The sequence below is a fragment of the Carassius gibelio genome, chromosome B21 (genome assembly GCF_023724105.1).
Source record: "Carassius gibelio isolate Cgi1373 ecotype wild population from Czech Republic chromosome B21, carGib1.2-hapl.c, whole genome shotgun sequence".
NCBI lineage: Eukaryota > Metazoa > Chordata > Actinopteri > Cypriniformes > Cyprinidae > Carassius > Carassius gibelio.
The window spans coordinates 15,116,827-15,141,290 of NC_068416.1; the positions used below are offsets into that span (position 1 = coordinate 15,116,827).

At 39.3% G+C, this 24,464-nt stretch overlaps 1 long non-coding RNA gene across 1 annotated transcript; it reads left to right on the forward strand.

Moving 5' to 3' along the window:
* Positions 1-1,275: 1,275 nt before the first annotated feature.
* LOC127985499 (uncharacterized) lies at positions 1,276-6,727 on the forward strand. Its single transcript, XR_008160669.1, has 3 exons — positions 1,276-1,373; positions 1,473-1,526; positions 5,962-6,727. It is a non-coding gene; the product is annotated as an uncharacterized LOC127985499 (long non-coding RNA).
* The last annotated feature ends 17,737 nt before the right edge of the window (positions 6,728-24,464 follow it).

A 24,464-nucleotide genomic window follows, 5' to 3' on the forward strand; every position in this document is an offset into this window, starting at 1 on the left:
GACCACAACATGCAACAATGAATATACTACTGTACATACATAACAGTAGAACTGTCATTTTTATTATATTTTTCCCTATTTATTCAGAATTTAATACAAATTCCTACCATAGTCTCAAAATCTTTGATGAAAATGACATTTTTGGACTACTTTCATTACTTACTTAACATATTACTGAATAACAATATATTTTTACAGTTTTTGCATAACTTTGCATAACAAATTTACTGTAAAATATTCTCCTCGCATGTGATTTTTACCTTGATTTTTTTTCTTTATGCGTCTCATATTTTTTCTCAGCCATTTAAATGGTTTGTTTATTTGTTTATGCCATCACACGAAAAAAATTTTTTTAAAACTTATTTTACTGTTATTTTATATCATAACAATAATTCACAGTATTAACCAAATGAACAGAATTTTTTAACTTCATCATTAAACTCAACATTATTTTCCTTTTAAATTCTTTTAACAGGTTCCTCTAACCACATCCGACATATTATGCTCTAACAGTTTTATCCCAAGTAAATGTGCACATTTCATAATGTGATTCTTATCTAATACATTATATACACATTTTGCTGTTATTGATGGTCAGTTTGACCCATGCAAAATACACTGTAGGAAATAGACAATAAGATATATCTTAATAGAGTTTTGGCTAAACTGATGAAGAACACTGCAATCCGGAAATCTTTGGAATGAGAAAGTCTTTAGCAGTTCCAGTGGTGCATAAATTACACGTTTCAGCTTTATGAAAGCTTTATGACTTTATGAAAGTTTTCTCAGTCAAAATATTACCAAAGAGACATCTGTGCCCTTTTAAAACTATATAAGCCGATCTGCCACTGGAATATAAAAGCTCAAATTCTACATCTGTGTATCTGCCAACCCACAGACAGGACCAGCTGTTGTCATAAAGCCTGTTTTTTTTTAAATATATTTTTTATTTTTGCCGTGTTCCACAGCGGGTTGCTTGATGCTCCGTTTTGGAGTTTCTTTCACAAGAATGTCACACTTGCTCCTGATTTGGCAGCCCATTGTAACGTCTTACTGTCTTCTTGTGTTTTACTGTGACTGTCCCTGTCCGTGGTCCTGAATTCGGCACTGTGGAGTAGAGATAGCGCTGTGCTTGGCTGAGCTGCAAGGGTGAATCACTGTGACAATGCACCGTGACTGAAAGCCCACTCAGCTCCGTCCCACATGCCTGTGCAGACAAGACTCTCTCTCCCTGGGTCTCTGCCCAGAGAACTGACTCAAACTAGACAGAATCCAGGAAAGCTTTTCACAAGGCGGACAGCTGCTTGTTGCTTTTGTGCTAGATTCTCTGTCGTGGGGTATAAGAAGAGCGATGAGCGATGCTGATAGATGAGGTATAAATACACTAAATCTCTTCCTTTCTGTACTATATTAAAATATGCGTAGAGAGCCCTTTTAATGCAAAAGCAATTGTTCTTGCATGTCCTTTTTAGCTCCCTTGAGGTTGACTTTAAACCTCATGTTTGATGTGCTGGTTATCATGAGAGGTAAGTACTGTGAATACTAAATTCAGATTCATGCATTGTATGACAAGAAGCTCCTCTATTTAGCAAATCTGTCATGACAGAGGTAAAAATGATTAACTCACATGAATGAAGGTTCAAAAGAAAACCACATCTGACAGAAGTTGATGAGCCAAGTAAAGTGTGCAAAGGATGTGTTCCTTAATTGGTATCATCTTCATATGTCACATGATTCATATGATTTTCCAGTCTTCGGCATTTTTGCATGGTCATAAAAAAGATCTATTCATGGTTTCAATTTTGTCTGTAAATAATACTTTAATTCAACATAAACACACACACACACACACACACACACACACACACACACACATCAAAAGAGTCACATTAAAAAAAAAAAAAATCATTTTAAAAGTGCATCAACATTGAAAAAGAAAATGGAATTATGATTCTGATTTGATAGATAACAGGTTAATTTCTTCAGTTGAGTTATGCTCATACAACGCTATTGTTATTTCAGACCATGCCCCGGTTAGTATGAAGATGTGTATTAAGGAACTCGAGGGCACACGGCCACCGTGGCGTTTAAATACCCGGTTGTTGTCAGATGAGCAATTTGTGGAATTTGTTTCTAATCAGATAGATTTGTTTATATTGACAAACAAGTCTTCAGATGTTTCAGCATCCCTCCTTTGGGAAACCATGAAGGTGTACTTAAGAGGGGAAATCATCTCATACACTGCATATAGGGAAAAAATGAGGAAGCATAAACTATCAGAGATCATTCAGAAAATCGCCCATATAGATAATATCTATGCAGTTTCTGCATCCCCAGATATATATAGGGAGCGTCTTGCTCTACAAGCAGAATTTGACATTCTTTCATCATGCTACGCAGAGAATTTAATGCTTAGATCTAGATACAAATACTATGAAGAGGGTGATAAGGCAAGTAAGTTGCTGGCCCATCAATTAAGACAGGATTCATCCTCGCATCTCATTCCTCAGATTCAAACCTCATCAGGGGTAACAACAAACCCCCAGCTAATTAATGATCATTTTAAAGAATATTTTATTTCCCTATATACATCTGAACAAACTGATAACCCCCTTGCTTTTGATGTCTTTTTTAGCAAACTGAACATACCCATTGTCGATTCTGCTGCCCATTTGGAAGAACCAATCACTATAGAAGAACTCACTCAAGCTATTACCTCTATGCAAAATGGTAAATGTCCAGGGCCAGATGGGTATCCAGTAGAGTTTTATAAAAAATTTCTAGACAAATTGGCCCCCATGATGATTGACATGTATTTTGAATCATTTGATTCACTCAAGCTCCCCCAGACACTTAATCAGGCTTCCATCTCTTTGATATTAAAGAAGAATAAAGACCCCTTACATTGCACTTCTTACCGACCGATCAGTCTTCTTAATGTTGACTTTAAGATATTATCAAAGTTGTTGGCAATACGTTTAGAGTCCATTTTACCATCCATTATCTCCCCGGATCAGACCGGGTTTATAAAAAATAGACACTCTTTTTTTAATATTAGGAGACTGTTTAATATCGTATACAATCCCTCTTCTTCTGTTGTCCCAGAGGCTGTCATTTCATTAGATGCAGAGAAAGCATTTGACCGGGTGGAGTGGAGGTATCTTTTTTACACTTTAGAAAAATTTGGTTTCGGTTATAAGTTTATCTCTTGGGTGAGGTTACTGTATTCTGGCCCACAAGCTTCTGTCAGGACCAATAATACTCGTTCAGGTTATTTTCCCCTCCATCGGTCCACTCGCCAGGGATGCCCTCTGAGTCCGCTACTCTTTGCCATTGCTATTGAACCTCTCTCTATTGCACTGCGATCTGATTCTTCTATAATGGGCATAAAAAGAATGGGTACAGAACAAAAGGTATCTTTGTATGCAGATGACCTTCTTCTCTACATTTCAGATTTGGATAGGTCAATACCTACAGCACTTGGTGTCTTAAAGTCCTTTGGTTCAATTTCTGGTTATAAATTAAATCTAAGCAAGAGCGAGATTTTTCCACTGAACTCTGCTGCTAGAAATTACCCTTTACATAATTTTCCATTTAAGATCTCTCATCATAGATTTACCTATCTTGGAGTTTGCATCACAGATACATTTAAAGACCTTTTTAAATTTAACTTTTCTAAGTTGCTTCTACAGATGGAGAAAGATTTTGAGCGCTGGTCACTGCTTCCTCTGTCCTTGGCTGGAAGAATCAACTCTGTTAAAATGAATATTCTTCCAAAATTCTCTTATTATTTTCAGTGCATACCCATTTTCCTTCCTCAACATTTTTTTCGTCAAATTGATTCTCTAATTTTGGGTTTTATTTGGAATAAAAAGATCCCCAGAATTCGTAAGGCTTTTCTTCAGAGACCCAAAATACTTGGGGGAATGGCTTTACCTAACTTTCAGTTTTATTACTGGGCTACAAATCTTAGGGTCATGCAATACTGGTTAAATCAAGATTTTTCACATGATTCATTTGTATGGCTTACCATGGAAGCTACCTCATGTATGCCTACTTCGCTAGCAGCCTTAGTACATGCTCCCATTAAATGCTCATCTTCTCCCTACACCAAAAATATTATCGTTAAAACTACATTGAGAATCTGGAGGCAATTCAGACTCCACTTTGGTTTACAAACCTCTTCTATTTCTGCACCTATAGCAGCAAATTTTGCTTTCTTACCATCATTAATGGATAGGACTTTTTCTCAGTGGTCGGCATTAGGTATTATAACATTTAAGGATTTTTATATAGATAATGTATTTGCATCTTTCCAGCAATTACGGGAAAACTGTGCAATGCCCAAACACAATTTTTTTAGATATTTGCAAGTTCGTAGTTTTGTTCGGGACACGCACCCTCAGTTTCCTAGTCTCCCTAGTGTTACTCCCATTGACTCCTTCCTCAAACCTATTCATGTTATGAAGGGTATGATCTCACATTTTTATGAAGAAATCTGCTCCTTACGTGAAAGCTCACTTGCATCTATTAAATCTCAGTGGGAGGAAGACATAGGAGAAAATATTCCAGAAGAACAATGGGAAAAGATTCTAAGTCGTGTGCACTCCTCATCATTCTGTGCCAGACAGGGTCTGATGCAGTGTAAAATCCTTCATCGCAGCCACTGGACCAAAGTTAGACTTTCTAAAATATATCCTGAGGTAGATCCCATGTGTGATCGCTGTCATCAAGCCCCTGCATCTACTGCGCATATGTTTTGGTCTTGTCCATCTCTACACAAATATTGGTCTTTGATCTTTAAAACATTATCTGAAGTTCTTGGAATTTATGTCCAACCTTTGCCTGTCACAGCTCTATTTGGTACTCTTTCTCTTTCACTTGACATGCCCAAATATAAGACTGATTTTGTAGCTTTTGTTACTCTTCTGGCGAGACGCCTAATTTTAATAAATTGGAAATCACCTACACCTCCCACTCATTCTTCATGGATTAATGATATCTTTCATTTTATCAAACTAGAAAAAATTAGGCATACAATAAAGGGATCTTCTGACAACTTTTATAAAATTTGGGGCCCTTTTCTAGATTGTGTAGGGAAGTGAAATGGTTTTAAACACCTGTCTATATCCCCTCTGGCAGTAAAGAATCTTCTTACACGCAAGATTAACCTGAATATGTCTTTGGATGACCAAGCTTTATATGGCTTCTCATTTTTTTATTTATTTCATCATCTCTCCTTTTTTTTTTTTTTTTTTTTACTTTTTACTTTTTGGTTTATGTTGCTGTTCTTGCTTATTGTTTATACTTATGTCATTGTTTTATTCTCTCATGCTGAATGCTGTTTGGACGTAAGTTGCATCATATGACGGATCCATAATTGTATATTTCCTTTTTATTATTCCTTTTTTTATAACTTAGAATTAACTTTATTCTGTCTCTATTTGCTATTTGGTTCTTTCTATGAACAAAAGAGACGGAATTGATTACATTTATGTGATATTACAATGGTATCTGTAATTGTGTGATGTACTCTGTTTATGTGAAAAAAAAAAAATCAAAATAAAGTGGGGGAATTATGATTCTGAAAATTCCGCTATGCAACCACAGGAATAAATAACATTTGAAATATATAAAATTGGACTGGCCATCTGCAGACGTGTGAATGATTATATCGGCCACAATGTTTGTACAATAATTCTCAAAAATCATAAATATTATAATATAATTTAAATTACACTGTTTTGTGATCACTTTACTGTATTCACATATAGTATTCCAACCTTTGATTAAATGGTAATGTGAAATAACAGTTTCAGACTTTCAAGAGCAGACTTTGAGTGAAAATACACCCTTAACCCAATTAAACCAATCTGTTCCTGTACAGCTGGGTAGAGAAAATGCAAAAACAGCGGAAGGCATTTCTCTCCTTAAATTCATTTTCATCATTTGGTCTGATAGACTTTCTCTGAAATCATCCATCTGTTTTCTGTGGAGTGAAAGATGACGAACAGCTCTGTACCTGTCTGGGATGCTCAGTTTGCCACATTTTACAAAATCCGACAATGCTTAATATATTCCAAGGGTGCAGGACAGATGAAGGTGAGCTTACAAATCAAACCAATCAAATTAAGCACACTGAGACCTAGTTTGTAAAGAATTACCCTAGCAGTGCATTAACAGGGAACATATTCATAGTATTACCAATATTATTGCATATATTAGCAAGTAACAGATATACAATAGGGTCCAAAAGTCTGAGTTCGTATCATATGAAGATAAAGAACAAGATGCTCTCTGAATCACAAATCATGCTGGAGAACATGATCATTAGGTTTTAAACTTGTGGAGTTCATGTCAGATTAATTGCAGCTGCCATAAAACTAGACATTTTGAAATTGATGATTAATTTTTAATTCAACTTTCACTTAAGTTTTTATGCTTATAATACATTTTGTAATTAAAAAAAGTTTTTTCATTAAAATTAGAAAATGGCAAAGTATTAGTCTTTTTTTCTAGTGGTTTCAAACTTTTGCTACCCACTGTGATATAGATCATAAAGATGGGAAAGTGAAGAAGAAAGAAGGTTAAGAAGAGCTCAGTGCTGCTTCTGCAGCCCAGCCTACAGGCTCACAGCTGGGAGGCACTTCTGCTCTGCCCTGGGCCTTTCTTGGAGGAGTCAGTGGTGCGTTCACATAGACACACAAACACACACACACAACACACACACACATACACACACACACACACACACACACACACACACACACACACACACACGCACACACACACACACACACACACACACACACACACACACACACATTCCCTGCACTGAAAGTCAGGAAGAGTATAGAAGAAAAGTGGTTTGAGCTTTAATGCAAAGTATGCTGATAGCAATATTCAGCAAGAGCTAATTAGGCCTCAAAAAATAATAATAATCACAAAAGTCACTAGTTAAAATCTTAGTTTGTAGCTGACCATTCAAAAGGTTAATGAGTAGCTCCACTTTAAACCATGGGAAATATTATTCAGTTATACAGTAGGCCTACTCAAAATAGGGTGAAAAAAGTAAATGCTTTTATCAGTTTGCACAATATTTTAAGCTACTATTGCTAAAAAAATATTTCACGTTGACCTCCTGTTCTTTAAAAATGGTTACAGTGAAACAATGGGAATGAATATGGCCAATTTATAAACATTAAAACGCTTACTGTTTCAATAGTATAAATTGCTGAATTGATGATGGTCACTCTGGTTTGATAATGTGTAACAATGAACACAACTTTTATGAAGCCTATATAAAGTGAACAGCTAAACATAGTCATTAAACAAACTACACCATGATCACATGACCTCAACCAGCTTTTTATACTGTGAAAAATGAGTTTAATTTTAACTGTAGAATATGGCAAAAATGCTGCAGTAAAAAACTTTTAATTGGTTAATAATAATTTCATGTACTATAAAAACTCTAACCAGACCTTTCATGCAATTTTACAGTAAAATTCTGTGAACTGTACAGTTTTTTAGAAGTAAAATAAAAAACAAAATGTATAATTGAAGGAAAAAATTACAGTCAAAAACTGTAAACTGATATTCCCAGAATTCGCTGCGACACTCTACCTTTTTGTTGTAAAAAATAAAAATCTTATTAGTTTCTGTTATCAGTTATGTGCATTAGGGTTTTATGTTGCGTCTACTGTTGTTTAATGAATGTTTGTTGCATAATTTAAGTGTTGTGTGTTACCATGATGATGTTTTGTGTTTGCCTTCTGTTTATTAATATTTGCTTCAGCTTGTGGAAAAGCTACTTTGATTCTTTGTGTGGCTTTCACTTTTACCACCTGAACTATTATGGTGGTTGTCAGTATATATTAAAAGGTACTAAACAGATTTAGTTCCTGTACCTGGCCACATGCATGACAATGTATTGGAGCTTGCGTCCAGTAATGGGTCTCTGGAAGTGTAATTAACTTCAAAGCATGCTTGCTAAAGCTGGTTAATTAGAAGCTCTCTGGAATGCAGAACTATCAGGAATAAAACTGCTGAGGATGAAGAGATTAGAAAGAAGATCACGATTGAAGAAGAGGAAGCATGACAGATGATCTATAGATTTAATGACCTGATTATACAACACATGCTCCAATTAAACTGATTAGGCCACAGAAGGCTTGTTTAATCACTTAATTTTTCTACAGTTTTGAGGAATTTCCAAGATCAAAGTGTGTGGTCTTCCTCTAACATGTAACAGGAGGTTATGGGTTAGATAACATAACCTGTGTGACTGTCATTTTACATGTCAACACTAAGCTAGGATGATGCATATGGCGCTACATTGTGCATCAGACATTTCTTCTTCAGTTTGTGACTGTCAATAATTATTTCCATTAGCTTTTAGAGCTTATTCTAAGATTTATTTTGGCATTGTCATATTTTTTTTTTGTACTGTGTGTGTGCACTCTCTGACAGTAACGTTATCATTATTTTAGAATAAAGATGGGTTAGGATATCAAATTAACTGTCAAAATTCAGAGCCCTCAAACTCTGTTTAAGACAGCAGAAGTGTCATGCCAACTCAAACATAGTCTCGCATATCAGACCTTCAAACTAATGGCAGAGGATTTGGACTCTGTAACCCCTATCCACCAACCATTTGCATAGGCTAGAGTTTTTTGATAAGGACCTGAGTTCTTTTACTTCTAAATGATCTTTTAACCCTGTCTTCTAATATAAATTAACCTCCAAGGAATCACTTTATGCAAGCAGTCTGTTTACTCATAGTGCAGGAATTGTTTATAAATTACCTTTAAACTGCAATAACCCAAACACTCACAAATAAACATTTAAACCAATAAATGTTGTATTAAATGTCAATAAAATTGAAACTTTGTATTTAAATGAAATGAAATAAATCAAGAATTTGAATTTGACAATGTAAATGAAAACAAAAAACAAATAAAATATATCAAACAACCCTCTGTGATTGCCTTACTTTTAACAGTAACTAACACCTTTTTTACAGTATCACACCAGTATTGTCAATTTTAAGTCACTTGTTCTGAATGTATTTAACTAAGTTATAGCCTACTATCAAATTAACTTATAACTCTGTATAACTTGTGTAAGCTCTAATAACCCTTTTAAGCTTTTAACACATTCAAAATACACTCAAAATGAAAGAGGAAAAAAACTGTCACAATATCATTAGTGTACTCAAATGTTTACATACATCCCACCCCGTTGCAGGCCTGATACGGAGCTTGAGTGCGTAGCGGCCGATAAACTGAAACTGGCCCCTTCACTCCGGAGAGCAAAAAAATAAAATAAAATTGTTTAGCGTGTACCTCAATCTGGTTGCGAGTGTGCGTTGAAACACGTCTGCTTTCATCACATTGAAATGGTCATGAGTCCGGTGTCGAAATGTCTCCATGCAACGTTACAACAGGTGCGGTGGCTGTTCGCGCATCGAATTCTCATGAAGTTACTGGACGATGCTCACCAACATTTTCCTCCCGGGAAACAAAAGTCTGCGTTATATTTCTTGAAACTCCGCTCGGTTTAAGCAGATGACAGCAACAGTTTCCATCTAGAAAGTATGCCAACATGCACAGCGTTCAACTCTGGCCGAGCCAAACATGCAACTGCAAACTTACATGAAACAGTCCACAGTCATAACGAGCCGCCTCCTTAGTGAAGAAATAGGAGCAGTACTTCTGATTACAGGAAAGCTTTTCGTTTTAAACACTCCAAGATGTCGTTAAACTCGCGTCTTTCTCCGTCTCCTTTCTCTCGTCTTCTTTCTCCTCGGAAAAATCTGATTGGCTCACAAACTTGTCAGTCTCTTATCTGTCCAATGTACATCAACTTACAACCCAAAATGATGTTTTCCACGTTTTTCGCATGTACTCCCCAACCAAACTCTAATAAAGGAAAGTAAAACAATACATATTAAACAAACATATTTCAAATGAAAAATAAATAAAATAAAACATTTGATCATAATTTCTCTCTCAGTAAATACAGACAATGAAAAATAACATCAGGGTTACACTCTCCCCCTTCAGATGGTCTTCATGCCCCCATAAGACCAGACTTAAAACGTATGCTCATTTATATCTAGAGAGGGCAGGTACACATTTACAACCTGTGTCAAATGAATTAACATCTTAAGTTTCGTAACTTATACGAATGACAAGCCCACGATGTACTAAGGTAATAGGCCGGTTTGTAGGTACTCCTGGCTCATCATAACTGAGCCGAATGACGGGTTCTACCCGGCGTCTGAGTCTATAAGTATGCCTGCTTTCTTCAGCTTTACCAGAATCATATGAAACAGGATCGTCTCCCCCTTCAGACTCTGACTCCACTGCTTCAACTACACCAGACTCAGCATCGTTCCCCACCATTTCATCAGGTACAACAGGTGGTTCTTCTACATCACTCTGCTCACTGACAGACAAAAGGTCGTCCGCCAACACTACCGGCTTGCTATCACCATGTTCAGGCTCTTTTCTGAAGGAATCCAGTATCTCTTGGCAAATTTCTGACTCACCATAATACATTTCATCCTCAGAACTAGATAAGCTGCCTGAAAAATCTACAGATACATGAGGTAACTGAGCAGCCTCTGTTCTTGATGCTTTTGGGGATGCTCTCCTTGCTCGTTCAACCCTTGTCACTGGTTTATGAGAGACGACTTCTTTCTCAATGAAGTTACCAAACCGAACAAACTCTCCGATTGGGAGTAAATGATCTCTGTGCAACGTTCTCTCACGCCCAAACCCATTTTCGGGTCTCACACGATATACAGGCAAATTAGGCAATTGTTCCACCACAAGGTGCGGTATGGAACACCACTTATCTTGAAGTTTGTGTTTCCCTTTGAGTCCCAAGTTTCCCAACTAAACTAAAACCTGGTGCCGGACTCTACGATCATAGTAAGTTTTGTTTTTCTGATGGTTTCTCAATGCTGCAGCGGAGGCAAGTTCGTAGGCCTCCTGCAGATCAGCCTTCAACTTTTGAACATACTGTGTGTGGGTAGTATTTTCCTTCCCATAGGGAAAAAGTCCAAAACAAACATCAATGGGCAATCTAGCCTCTCGCCCAAACAACAAAAAATAGGCCGAGTAACCCGTTGCCTCATTGAAAGTGCAATGGTACGCATGTACCAGTGAGCTAACATATTGACTCCACCTTTGTCTCTTTGCTGACTCCAGAGTGCCCAGCATTGACAAAAGCGTCCGGTTGAAACGCTCCGGCTGTGGGTCACCCTGAGGATGGTAGGGTGTGGTCCTGGATTTTCGGATGCCTAGTATTCGGAGAAACTCTTGGATCAGTCGGCACTCAAAATCTCGCCCCTGGTCAGAGTGTACCCGTGCAGGTAGACCATAGTGGACGAAAAATTTCTCAAACAGGACCTTTGCCACGGTTGTCGCTTTTTGATCTCTAGTGGGATACGCCTGAGCGTAACGGGTATAATGATCGGTAATTACCAACACATTTGCAAATCCCTTGCTGTCAGGCTCTAGGGACAAAAAGTCTATACAGACTAAATCAAAGGGGCTTCTACTGGTTAGCTGATTCAACGGGGCAGCCTTCTGTGGGATAGTCTTACGAGCAATGCATCTACCACAGTTTTTCACATAGGACTCGATGTCACTATCCATTTTTGGCCAGTAAAACCTGTCCTTAATCAATTCCTTGGTCTTGTCAATACCTAAATGGCCTGACTCATCATGAAGAGACCTTAGAACTTTCAGGTGATACACTTCAGGCAAGACTAACTGTCTACGTTCTTCACCATTATCTGTCTGCGTTACGCGATACAAAACATCATCCAATAGGCGTAATTTTTGTCTCTGTCGCTGAAGTAGGATAACAGCTGGGTTATCTCCTTTCACAGTAGACATTACCTTACCGGTGTCTAGTTCCCTCTTCACAACTCCAATTACAGAGTCGGTACCCTGAGCCTCCTTTAAGTCATCTGAGGATAAAAGTTCCAAGGACTCACCACCTAACTGTACAGGACAAATGAATGCCACAGGGAGATCATTAGGATGAACTCCTAACTGATCGACAAACCTGCGAGAAGTACTGGAAGGGACATCAACTTGAGCGAGTTTGCATACAGCTTTGACGCCAGATGGCGAGATCTCAGCCCACTTAATGGTAGCTGTGTCATCGTGCGGATTGCGGGACAATAAATCAGCATCAGTATTAATTTGACCTGGCTTATACTGAATGGTAAACTCATAGGTGGCAAGAGCAGCCAACCATCGGTGTCCGGTGGCGTTCAGTTTCGCACTGCTCAGTACGTAAGTGAGAGAATTGTTGTCGGTACGGACAGTAAACCTTGCCCCATACAAATAATCATGAAACTTATCGACCACCGCCCATTTAAGGGCAAGGAATTTAAGCTGATGGATGGTGTAGCGCTTTTCCGTTTCACTCAACTTACGACTGGCGTACGCGACTGGGCGCAACCCGTCCGGGCTTTCTTGATTAAGGACCGCCCCAAGACCATTCATACTCGCATCTACATGCAAGATGTATGGCCTGGACGGATCCGCAAAGGCCAAAACTGGTGCATGGGTCAATCTGCAAATAATTTCCCTAAACGCCTCAGTACATTCAGGAGTCCAGCGATCTCCAAAGGGTTCTGACTCTTTGAAGTATCCCTGAGCTCCAGTGGTCTTAGGCTTCGTTTTCCCCCTACCGGCAGGTGGAAAACCTTTCATCAAGTCAGTGAGTGGTCGTACTATGGAGGAGTAACCCTTTATGAACCGGCGGTAATAACCGCAAAAGCCCAAAAAGGACCGCAGCGATTTCAGGTCATATGGCTGCTTCCAGTTTGCTACTGCCTCGATTTTTGCAGGGTCGGCCGCAATACCCTCTGCCGACACCATATGACCAACATATTTAACCTCAGGCTGGCAAAATTGACATTTGTCAATAGAGACTTTTAAACCGCAATCTTCCAACCGATCAAGAACTTTGAGGAGACGCTCTTCATGTTGCTCTAAAGTTCGTCCAAAGACGATGATATCATCAAGATAGACGATGGCTTCGAGGAGGTGCATGTCCCCAACGGCCCTCTCCATCAGCCGTTGGAATGTGGCTGGGGCTCCAGTTATTCCTTGGGGCATGCGTTCAAATTGGAAAAACCCCAAAGGGCAGATGAATGCGGTTTTCTCTTTATCCTCCTCGGCCATCTCTATCTGATAATATCCGCTCCGGAGGTCCAGGACAGAAAACCATTGGCTACCAGCTAAGCAGTCCAACGCGTCATCTATCCTGGGGGTTGTATACTGGTCGGGTATGGTGCGACTATTTAAAGTGCGGTAGTCCACACACATTCTCACATCGCCATTCTTCTTCCGAGCAATGACGATGGGGGATGCATATGGGCTCCGTGACTCTTTAATAATTCCGGCGGTCATTAAATTTTTTAAGTGCCGACGAACGTCTTCAACATCCGCAGGGGCAATACGCCGGGACCGCTCACGGAAAGGGGTGTCATCCCTCAGCCGAATATGGTGTTTAACTCCTTGCGCTAACCCCACATCAATATCAGATAGAGAAAACACATTCACTCTTTCTGATAATTTCTGTTTGAGTCGATCTTTCCATGTCTGAGGCACAGGTGAGTCACCAAAATCAAACAATTCTGGATCAAGTATTTGATGGTTCTCTGATACCTCCCGTGCGTCTCTCACAGTGTCTGTAGCATAAACTCTGGCTAACACCGTCCCGTTTGGTATAAACTTTTCCTTAAAAGTGTCATTGCGTACCAAGACTCTGAGTTGGTTTGCCTCCATGGCTGAAAAGGGAACCACCACCGGAGGAACTAACACTCCAGCAGGAAGAATATCATCTTCAGGACCCTCTACAAGGTAAATATCTTTCTCCAGAGGAGACTGACAGTCCATGTGACCCACCACACATGTCTCAGTCTGAGGAGGGAGTGTAAGAGGACTATCACCTGCCCACTTCACCTCACCCACAGGCTTTTCTTCAGGAGTAGCAATTTTACTGGAAGGGACCAACCCATCTGTTTTCCACTGAGACTGTATCCTCATAACATGAGAGTTCTTGGGCCCTAAGCTCCCAGTACAAATGTCAACTAATCTTTGGAAAAAACTGGCATTGGTCCCCACAATCACTGGCGTTTGTTCAGGACCAACTGGATCCGGACACACCAATGCAAGTACTGAAATGATCTCAGATGAACCCATCAGAGCCTGTGGGAATTCCATGTCTACCACAATATACCCTCGGTAAGGATAGCTAGAGGAACTCAAACCCCAGATAGCTAACCCATCAAAGTGATTTAAGGGTACTTGGGGTAGATGACGTAAATACCACTTCTCAAAGACAATGGTCACCTGTGACCCACTGTCTAACAAAGCTAAACAAGGTTGACCATTAACCTTGACCTCGACTGTGGATGATGGCCCTACTAGACCAGCCGGTACAAGACTAGGCTCAGGAACCTCAATTAGGCTTTTCTTGGAGAAACAATCACTCCTCCCTACATCTGTATCTCTTTGTCCTGAAGTGGGTTTTTTCTCTTTAGATTTGCGAAGTAATTGTAGCAGTTTCTGAATGACTAAACCAGAATTTGCAGCATGTTCACATTTGCTGGCAATATGGCCATCTCCTCCACAATGGTAACAGAAAAAGCCGTCACTGCTTTTACCTGCTGATCTTATTGGAGCAACGGAACCACGGCTCACCAGGAACTCTTGAGTATTCGGACTACTCGCCCCTACACTAAGCACAGACAATTGTTTCTGTAATTGTTCTACTTGAGCTTTTAGGGCTAGAACCTCTGCATTTAACGGGTTGTCTGAGGGCCTTACCTCAGTTTTGCTTTTAACATAATCCCTCTCGGAGGGCTGCGACAGACTTGTGCTACCCAGTTGGAGTCTTAACTCTTTAGCATCTACTTTCAAGTTGTCTCGATTTGACAGTGAGCCTTTCCCTCTGTCTTTTACTGTCTTATCTTTCACACTGACACCAAGCTTACGTCTAGCTGCTTCGTTTTCTTCTTCTTCTCGAATCTCATTGAGAAGTCTAAGAAACGTGGGGGGATTTTCTTTCCGTTCATGCAGCCGCAATTTCAACAGCATCAAATCTGACTCAATCGCACCCCTTAACAACTGTTCTACACGGGCCCGATCAGCTCTCTGAGGAGTTAACCCTCCCCGTTTGATCACTAACGTTAGCGATCTTTCTTGTCTACGTAGAAAATCAGACAAGGCCTCCCCAGGCTCTTGTCGAAGCAAACGAAAAGCAAAATACAAGTCCTCACCCGACTCTGAGGTGCTAAAAGCACTCTCCAGAGCCTCAATATACTCGAGGGCGGTAGCATCTGTGTTGTTGGCTCTTACTGCCTTTATCACCTCTAATGCTGGTCCTTTAAGACTTTCCACAATACGTTTGCGCTTCTCCTTGGCGGAGCAGTCTGATTCTGAAATCATCAATCTAGCTTGTTCAAGCCAATTCTTACTATTCTCTTCACCTACTGGGGTAGGCTCGAGACCAGAAAATATGCGTAAGCGACGGTAGGCTTGACCATCGCTAGTGGGCTTAGTTTTCTCCAATAACTCCCCAATGGCACGAATGATTGTCTCAGGTGATGTAACATTTGAAACCAAGGGGTTTAGCAGGCTTTGAAGGTCAGTAATGCTTTTGCCCTCCCTATTTAGGAACTGAGCTAATCTCCCTGAAAAAGCATTCATATTAGGGTCCTCATCTTTTATCACAACAATTTCCCAGGTCTCCCCAGAGGATGGCAACACTTCAGATGGCACCTGAGCGGGGCAGATTTTCTCTCTGCACTCACATAATACCAAAAGTGTCCCAGGAACTGTGCCTTCTTTTGTGGCGCGGGCCCGTACTCGCCCAAAGACTTTGACCGTTTGCACTGTGTCTTCGATAAACGCAACATCGGTGTCAGCTGGCACACCAACAAGCAAAATAGCATGTTGGGGATCAATTTTCTCATCTGCAGACCAGCTGCAAAGTTCTCGTAAAAAATCGTTCTGCGACATTTTTCTTTTACCTTTTGTTTAGAAGACAGGAGATCCCAGCGGTGCCTCCATTATGTAACCCCTATCCACCAACCATTTGCATAGGCTAGAGTTTTTTGATAAGGACCTGAGTTCTTTTACTTCTAAATGATCTTTTAACCCTGTCTTCTAATATAAATTAACCTCCAAGGAATCACTTTATGCAAGCAGTCTGTTTACTCATAGTGCAGGAATTGTTTATAAATTACCTTTAAACTGCAATAACCCACACACTCACAAATAAACATTTAAACCAATAAATGTTGTATTAAATGTCAATAAAATTGAAACTTTGTATTTAAATGAAATGAAATAAATCAAGAATTTGAATTTGACAATGTAAATGAAAACAAAAAACAAATAAAATATATCAAAACAACCCTCTGTGATTGCCTTACTTTTAACAGTAACTAACACCTTTTTTACAGTATCACACCAGTATTGTCAATTTTAAGTCACTTGTTCTGAATGTATTTAACTAAGTTATAGCCTACTATCAAATTAACTTATAACTCTGTATAACTTGTGTAAGCTCTAATAACCCTTTTAAGCTTTTAACACATTCAAAATACACTCAAAATGAAAGAGGAAAAAAACTGTCACAATATCATTAGTGTACTCAAATGTTTACATACATCCCACCCCGTTGCAGGCCTGATACGGAGCTTGAGTGCGTAGCGGCCGATAAACTGAAACTGGCCCCTTCACTCCGGAGAGCAAAAAAATAAAATAAAATTGTTTAGCGTGTACCTCAATCTGGTTGCGAGTGTGCGTTGAAACACGTCTGCTTTCATCACATTGAAATGGTCATGAGTCCGGTGTCGAAATGTCTCCATGCAACGTTACAACAGGTGCGGTGGCTGTTCGCGCATCGAATTCTCATGAAGTTACTGGACGATGCTCACCAACATTTTCCTCCCGGGAAACAAAAGTCTGCGTTATATTTCTTGAAACTCCGCTCGGTTTAAGCAGATGACAGCAACAGTTTCCGTCTAGAAAGTATGCCAACATGCACAGCGTTCAACTCTGGCCGAGCCAAACATGCAACTGCAAACTTACATGAAACAGTCCACAGTCATAACGAGCCGCCTCCTTAGTGAAGAAATAGGAGCAGTACTTCTGATTACAGGAAAGCTTTTCGTTTTAAACACTCCAAGATGTCGTTAAACTCGCGTCTTTCTCCGTCTCCTTTCTCTCGTCTTCTTTCTCCTCGGAAAAATCTGATTGGCTCACAAACTTGTCAGTCTCTTATCTGTCCAATGTACATCAACTTACAACCCAAAATGATGTTTTCCACGTTTTTCGCATGTACTCCCCAACCAAACTCTAATAAAGGAAAGTAAAACAATACATATTAAACAAACATATTTCAAATGAAAAATAAATAAAATAAAACATTTGATCATAATTTCTCTCTCAGTAAATACAGACAATGAAAAATAACATCAGGGTTACACTCCATAGAAGCTTTCATTGACAATGACCAAAATAAGAGGTCATCTGATCCACATGTAAAGCAATTAATTTTGTCCTGTGTCATGGTTTGGGGTTGTGAAAATGCAGTGAAAACTCCTGAAGTGTTTCTATTTTGTGTGTCTTATGCATCAGATCTTCAGCCAACAGTCTCTGACTGAAACATAACCCTGAGTTTCTATATTTTACTTTTTACTTGTTTTTTTTTTTAGCCAAATTGTAGAATTAGTACTCTTTAGGCTATATTGATTATTGTAGTTATAAAACTAGAAAACTGCTTATAAAAGTGTTTATTTAAAATGCTGTTGCAGAAATAAAATTTTCACAAATCCAGTCACACTTTAATTTGCTTTACACTGAAAACGTCTCAGGTTAAATATGTAACCATGGTTCCTCGAGGGAATGAGATGCTCCGTCAGAAAACACTTTGGGGAACACCTCCAGCATGACAGCTCTGAATCACGTGTGTAATCAGTCCAATGGATGGGCGAGACGTCATAGATGGGTGACGTCAGAGACCAGGAAGCTTAAAACCACGAACGGCGAAGCTGGCATTTAGCCTCAAAGGATGAAGCAAGCGCCGGCAGAGATGCCAGAAGTGTGGCACTGCGATACACAGAATTGTTCTCTCGAGAAACCATTGTTATATACCTAACCTGAGACATTCCTCTTCAGGAACTCGAGCTACTTTGGGGAACCAGAATGCACAGGAGCCTGGAGTGGCTCATAAGTCTAGACCGTAAAATCTCACAAAGGTCAAGGGCATGGACTTCCCCGCAGTATCGCTGATGTCCCCCATAGAGACACCTGCTAGGAAGGCCTTAGGGGCCACCACACCTCAAGTGGAGTGAGCCTTGACCCCCAGGCCTCAGCACACCACGGATGAAGCGTGTAACCAGGGGGTGTCTGCCCACTGACTGGTCACCAAGAGGGGCATTGTAGGCCACAATGGCCGCCATGTAGACCTTCAGGGTGGAGTGGGTCAACCCTGTGGAGAAGTGGGCCTGCAGGAACTCCAGCACTGTACCAATCGGGCAGTTAACTGGGTTGAGCTGGCGGTGTCCGCACCAAGAAGTGAACAGCTTCCACTTCACTTCTTTCCTCGCTGAGGGAACTGGTGAGGAACTTTCCACATGTCCAAGGCACGTAGGCAGCACCGCACAACCTTGATCATGCGAAGTGGGTTTCCCCTACGGAAGAACCCCTTGGTCTTGAGCCACCACTGTAGGGGTCTCATGTACAGCAAGCCAATAGGTATCACGTTGGACACAGCTGCCATCAGACCCAGTAGTTTTTGAAACTGGTTTTAAGCTTCCTGGTCTCTGACGTCACCCGCCTATAACGTCTCACCCATCCACATTGGACTGATTACACACAATTCAGAGCCGTCATGCTGGAGGCATTCCCCAAAGCGTTCTCTGAAGCAGCTCGAGTTCTTGAAAAGGAACTGTCATCATCTACTCAGCTAAATTTTGTCGAATCACTTTTTCTTCAGAACAAAATATCATGCAATTTTGCATACAATGAAAATGCATGGTAATAAATATAAATTTATTTATGTTAGGGTGATTTTTTTCCCTTCAAACATAAATACATAAAATAAAGTCAAAATAAAGAAAAAAAAAAATCCTGAATAGGGGCCGGAGTTGTGAGAGATGTTTAAACTGTGTTTCTGTCAATAGCTGATAAAGACAACGCATGGCCTAAATAAGTGAAGGAACAGAGCTTATGCTGTGTTGATCTTGTTTCTACTCTGTTTGCATTCTGCACTGTTGAGCATGCAAACTGAATTAGATTAAACACAAACCATAAGGACACACGGATACTCCTTGTTGTCCTAAAAGTTCTAAAACAGCACTCAAATGCATAATATTTTCACTTTTATGCTTGGTATATACAGATGTCGATTCCAAAACCACATTTCTCTCCTTTTTCTATTAAAAACCTAATATAAAAGAAGTTCTATGCAGTAGCTAAAATGTGGTCTGCATCTGAACCTGCTGTCCAGCTTATATTCTTTGTTTGTGAACTCTAATGCATAATGCATTCACATACTTGCATTATCTGTTTTGTAAGCACCAGCACTGAAGGTTTTGTGGCACCGACCATGCATGAAGAAAGCTCTTCAAGACACACTTCACCCATAATGTGTTCTACCTCTCCAACAGACTGGATGGCAATGTTGCTCTGCATTTTTTATTGTTATGAAAATTTCTCATTGGTCTCTCTCCTTTTTGGTTGCGCAACTGCATTTTGTTGCTGAGTGAATAAAATAACATTAAAAAAACATCACCTCAACATGGCCTTCATCCTCTGGTTTCAGTCGAGAAACACATTACTAATTGTCAGATTACAAATTATTCACCACATTATTTAATGCATTATGCATTAGAAATGCAAGCCAAGCAGAAGTTGCAGAGAGGAACCGAGGGAGGGATATGGAGCTTTGACTGCAGGTGTACCCGAGCCTATCTTTCGCATGGACAGGGCTGACAGCTTCTCTGGAGGAGGCTGGAGAACTAAGCATAAAAACACTCTCAGTAGTGCCATTGCTTGGCTTTCTAATTGGCCTTACTGACGGATCCTGATAGTTGTAGCTGTCCCATGAGCAAAGCCACCTGCTTGTCAATGGCCTCCAATCAACTAATAAAGCTAGAAATAGTCAAGCCCTTTCACCTTTATAAATGTCCTCCTGTCTAAGCTGCAACACGTCTTTAATTGAATCTGAAATATACATGACTCTCCGCATAAAACTCTCCAATTACATGTCGTAAAAGATGTGTTGCAGAATGTCTTTAAAAATGGTTGTCATGAACTTTTGATCCCCTGATTGGTGAAGCTAGTATAGCCTGTTACAGGTGTGGCATATAAAGATGCTGATTAGACAGCACGATTATTAGACAAGTGTGCCTTAAACTGGACACAATAAAAGGCCACTCAAAAATGTGCAGTTTTAATGTATCGGGGGGTCTGTAGGGGTCAAAAAACAGTCAGTATCTGGTGTGACCACCATTTGCCTCACACAGTGCAACACATCTCTTTCACAGAAAGTTGATCAGGTTGTTGAATGTGGCCTGTGAAATGTTGGTCCACTCCTCTTCAATGGCTGTGTGAAGTTGCCGGATATTGGCAGGAACTGGAACACGCTGTTGTATACGCCGATCCAGAGCATCCCAAACATGCTCAATGGGTGACATGTCTGGTGAGTATGCTGGCCATGCAAGAACTGGGATGTTTTCAGCTTCCAGGAATTGTGTACAGATCCTTGCAACATGGGGGCATGCATTATCATGCTGCAACATGGGCCTCAGTATCTCGGCACGGTATCCCTGTGCCATCAATAAAATGCATCTGTGTTCATTGTCCATAACACATGCCTGCCCATATCATAACCCCACCATGGGCCACTCGATCCACAACCTTGACATCAGCAAACCGCTCACCCACACAACGCCATACATGCTGTCTGCCATCTGGCCTGTACAGTGAAAACCGGGATTCATCCGTGAAGAGAAAAACTTTCCAAAGTGCCAGACGCCATCGAATGTGAGCATTCGGCCACTCAAGTCGGATACGATGCCGAACTGCACTCAGGTCCAGACCCCGATGAGGATGACGAGCATGCAGTTTCTGACAGTTTCTGCAGAAATTCTTTGGCTATGCAAACTGATTGTTGCAGCAGCTGTCTGGGTGGCTGGTCTCAGACGATCTTGGAGGTGAAGATACATGAATGTGGAGATCCTGGACTGGTGTGGTTGCATGTGGTCTGCAGTTGTGAGGCCGGTTGGATATACTGGCAAATTCTCTGTAATGCCTTTGGAGATGGCTTATGGTAGATAAATTCAATTATATATAATAGACATTCAATTCACTGACAACTGCTCTGGTGAACATTCCTGCAGTCAGCATGCCAATTGCACCCGTTTTTAAGACTTGCGGCTTCTTTGGCATTGTACTTTGTGATAAAACTGCACATTTTAGAGTGACCTTTTATTGTGGCCAGCCTAAGCCACACCTGTGCAATAATCATGCTGTCTAATCAGCATCTTGATATGCCACACCTGTGAGGTGGATGGATTAACTCAGCAAAGGAGAATTGCTCACTAACACAGATTTAGACAGATTTATGAACAATATTTGAGAGAAATAGGCCTTTTATGTACAGCTCATGAAAAATGGGGGCAAAAACTAAAGTGTTGAATTTATAATTTTGTTCAGTTTACTAATATGATGATTAATAAAAAAATGTTCCCCTCTCTTTTCATTTCTTCTGTTTTTTTAGTGAGTGTATCTTTTTTTTTATTTTTTTTTATTTTTTTTTGACGGGTGTTGTGAAATTCACCCTAATGTTGTCTGCTCAGCTCTTGTTCCCGCCAGCAAACCACACCTGGTCATGTCATGCCAATATGTTCTTCATTTAAACTTGCATTAATAAGCAGTGGGTGAGTTAGTGAGAACACATAGCAATTAGTGAAAGTCCAAAGCAGAAGCAGTTTTGGCTAATCATTTTTTAATATGATCCATCATTCATTGAATTAACCGAGCTGCTATCTTAACGCTGAGGAAAATGCTGACTCTCCCAATGCAGTATTAATTGGGCTCCAGTGAAATGGGATGAGCATTTGGGCTTTTCAGCTCCAACCGGCAGTTTTGTAGCATTGCTTTGTAATAATTGTTTCAGGCTGCCGTGTTCTTCAGGGACACAGTGGGGGTGAAAGTCATCACAGTTTTGCTTTTTTCTTCCGTTGCTGATATGTTTCTATCCCTACCAAGCTAATAAATGTTGATCCAACCTTCAAATTAAACAAAATAACACAGGTTCGAGAATGGCGCCTCAAACTGCTTCTGTTCTCACATTCCTCCACATGCAGCACACAAGTCTGTCGTCCGCTGATGTGTTGTGCTTGTGTTCCTGCACTTCACAATATGTTTGTGGACCCATAAAGCTGAGAGTCATTACAACCCCCCCCCCCCCCCCACCAAACCCACAAAAGAGCTGCTCAGTTGCTATGACAACTGAAATAAAAGCAATTAAGGGTGATTTAAGTAGGAAAGGCAGATCCAAGTTTGCACATAGCCCTCTCAGTTCTGCTAGGCATCCATGCGATCCTTTATCCACGCTTATCTCTTTGTGTGTTATCCCGTTTAACAAGACTAAAGTGCTGACAAATGAACAAGCCTAGTGCTTTGAGGTGCCCCGAGCAATGATAAAAGCAGAGCATAATGACTTAATGAAGAATTAAATGATACATGTGAAAATAATGCTGACTGATGCTTTTTCTTTCTTCATCTCATGTGCTGACCCTGATTTCAGCGTCACTGTTTTTATTTGAAGGAAGGAAATATCTGCTGAAAGGTCCTCTTAATTTAATTCATTAGCCAATCAGAAACCTTTCTGTACTTCTCTGCTTTTTATATATTCAGGTTTGCTTTTATCGGATTGGTTGACGACTTTAGAGAGCAGGGCTTAGATGTCATATAATTGAAAGGATATAAGATGGTCTAACATATTTTGAAAGTTAGCAAAATGACAGAAATGGCTTGCGGCACCTTTAAACCTGTGCAGTCAGCCCAGATTTATTCCTGGTGTTACATATAATGACACCTGCTACAATAATGCTGACAAAGCTGCATCTGTCTCATTCCATCAGTCACATAATTTGATGTTACTCCCCTGTTAAGTACACTGTCATCTCTGCTCGCATGTAAAGATTAACAAAATATTTCCAAGGATGTGCAGTGTGCACAGGGAATTCCAATGGGAAACCAGAGCATTTAACTCAGGATAATGCTGAGTTTACTGACAAACATGACCTATTTTAGTTACTGCACTTAAGCTCAAATGCTAACATGGCCTGTTCATTATGATGTTCTGTTCTCCTATAGTAAGCAAAATCTGTGTAGGATTTACCTACATATAAATAATTGCAAAGAAATGCCAAGTACATGGAATTAAATGTGAGAATTTTAATTAGAAAAAGACAAAAGTAACAAAGTGGAACACATAAACACATTAATTGTAATGAAAATAATATATTTATACAAATAATCTTTAATAGTCCTTAAAATAAGCATTATTTTATACTAGGTTACTTTGAATATTGAATATAATATAATTCATCAAATATATAATATCGTGATTTAATATAAAATTAATCTTTCATAAATATTTTCATTATACATTTAATTATTTAATATACTGTAATATATTGGTATTGTACATAATATTATATTATTTATTGACATACAGTGTTACACATTCACCAAAATATATATATATATATATATATATTTTTTTTTTTATGGTAAAGTTGTGACAACCACTGCTATCCAGGAATTAATATTTTTTATATAAAAATGTATTTATTTTATTAATTTTTTGGTGGAACACATGCTTAATTGTCATGAAAATAATATATTAATACAAATAATCTTAAATAGTCCTAAAAATAAGCTTTATTTTCCCTATTCATCCATCCATCCATTATAGGCCTTTCTTTATGCAATAATTAAAAACCATAAAAATAATTCATAATTCCTAAAAATAATACATCAATACAAAGAAGCTTAATGGTCCTAAAAATAAGAAAATCCATCCATTATATGAAAATGAATTCTAATTAGCCCAGTTTTCTTTGATTAGGCTGACATTTTGAAGTTTTGTTATTAATTTGACATTTCAGTAACTTAACAGGTTAAGTCATGTTTTTGTATTATTACACATCAGGGTCATAAATTATATTTTCCATTAAGGGGCAATTTGTGCCCTCTGGAATTCATTTCCAGGGAATTTTTTTTTTGTACATTTGTGAGGGCAAATTTTTCACCACTTGAATAACTTTAATATCACATTCTTGATTTTTTTTATCAAAATACTTAAAAACTGATGCCAATTACAACTGTTTTTTAAAAATG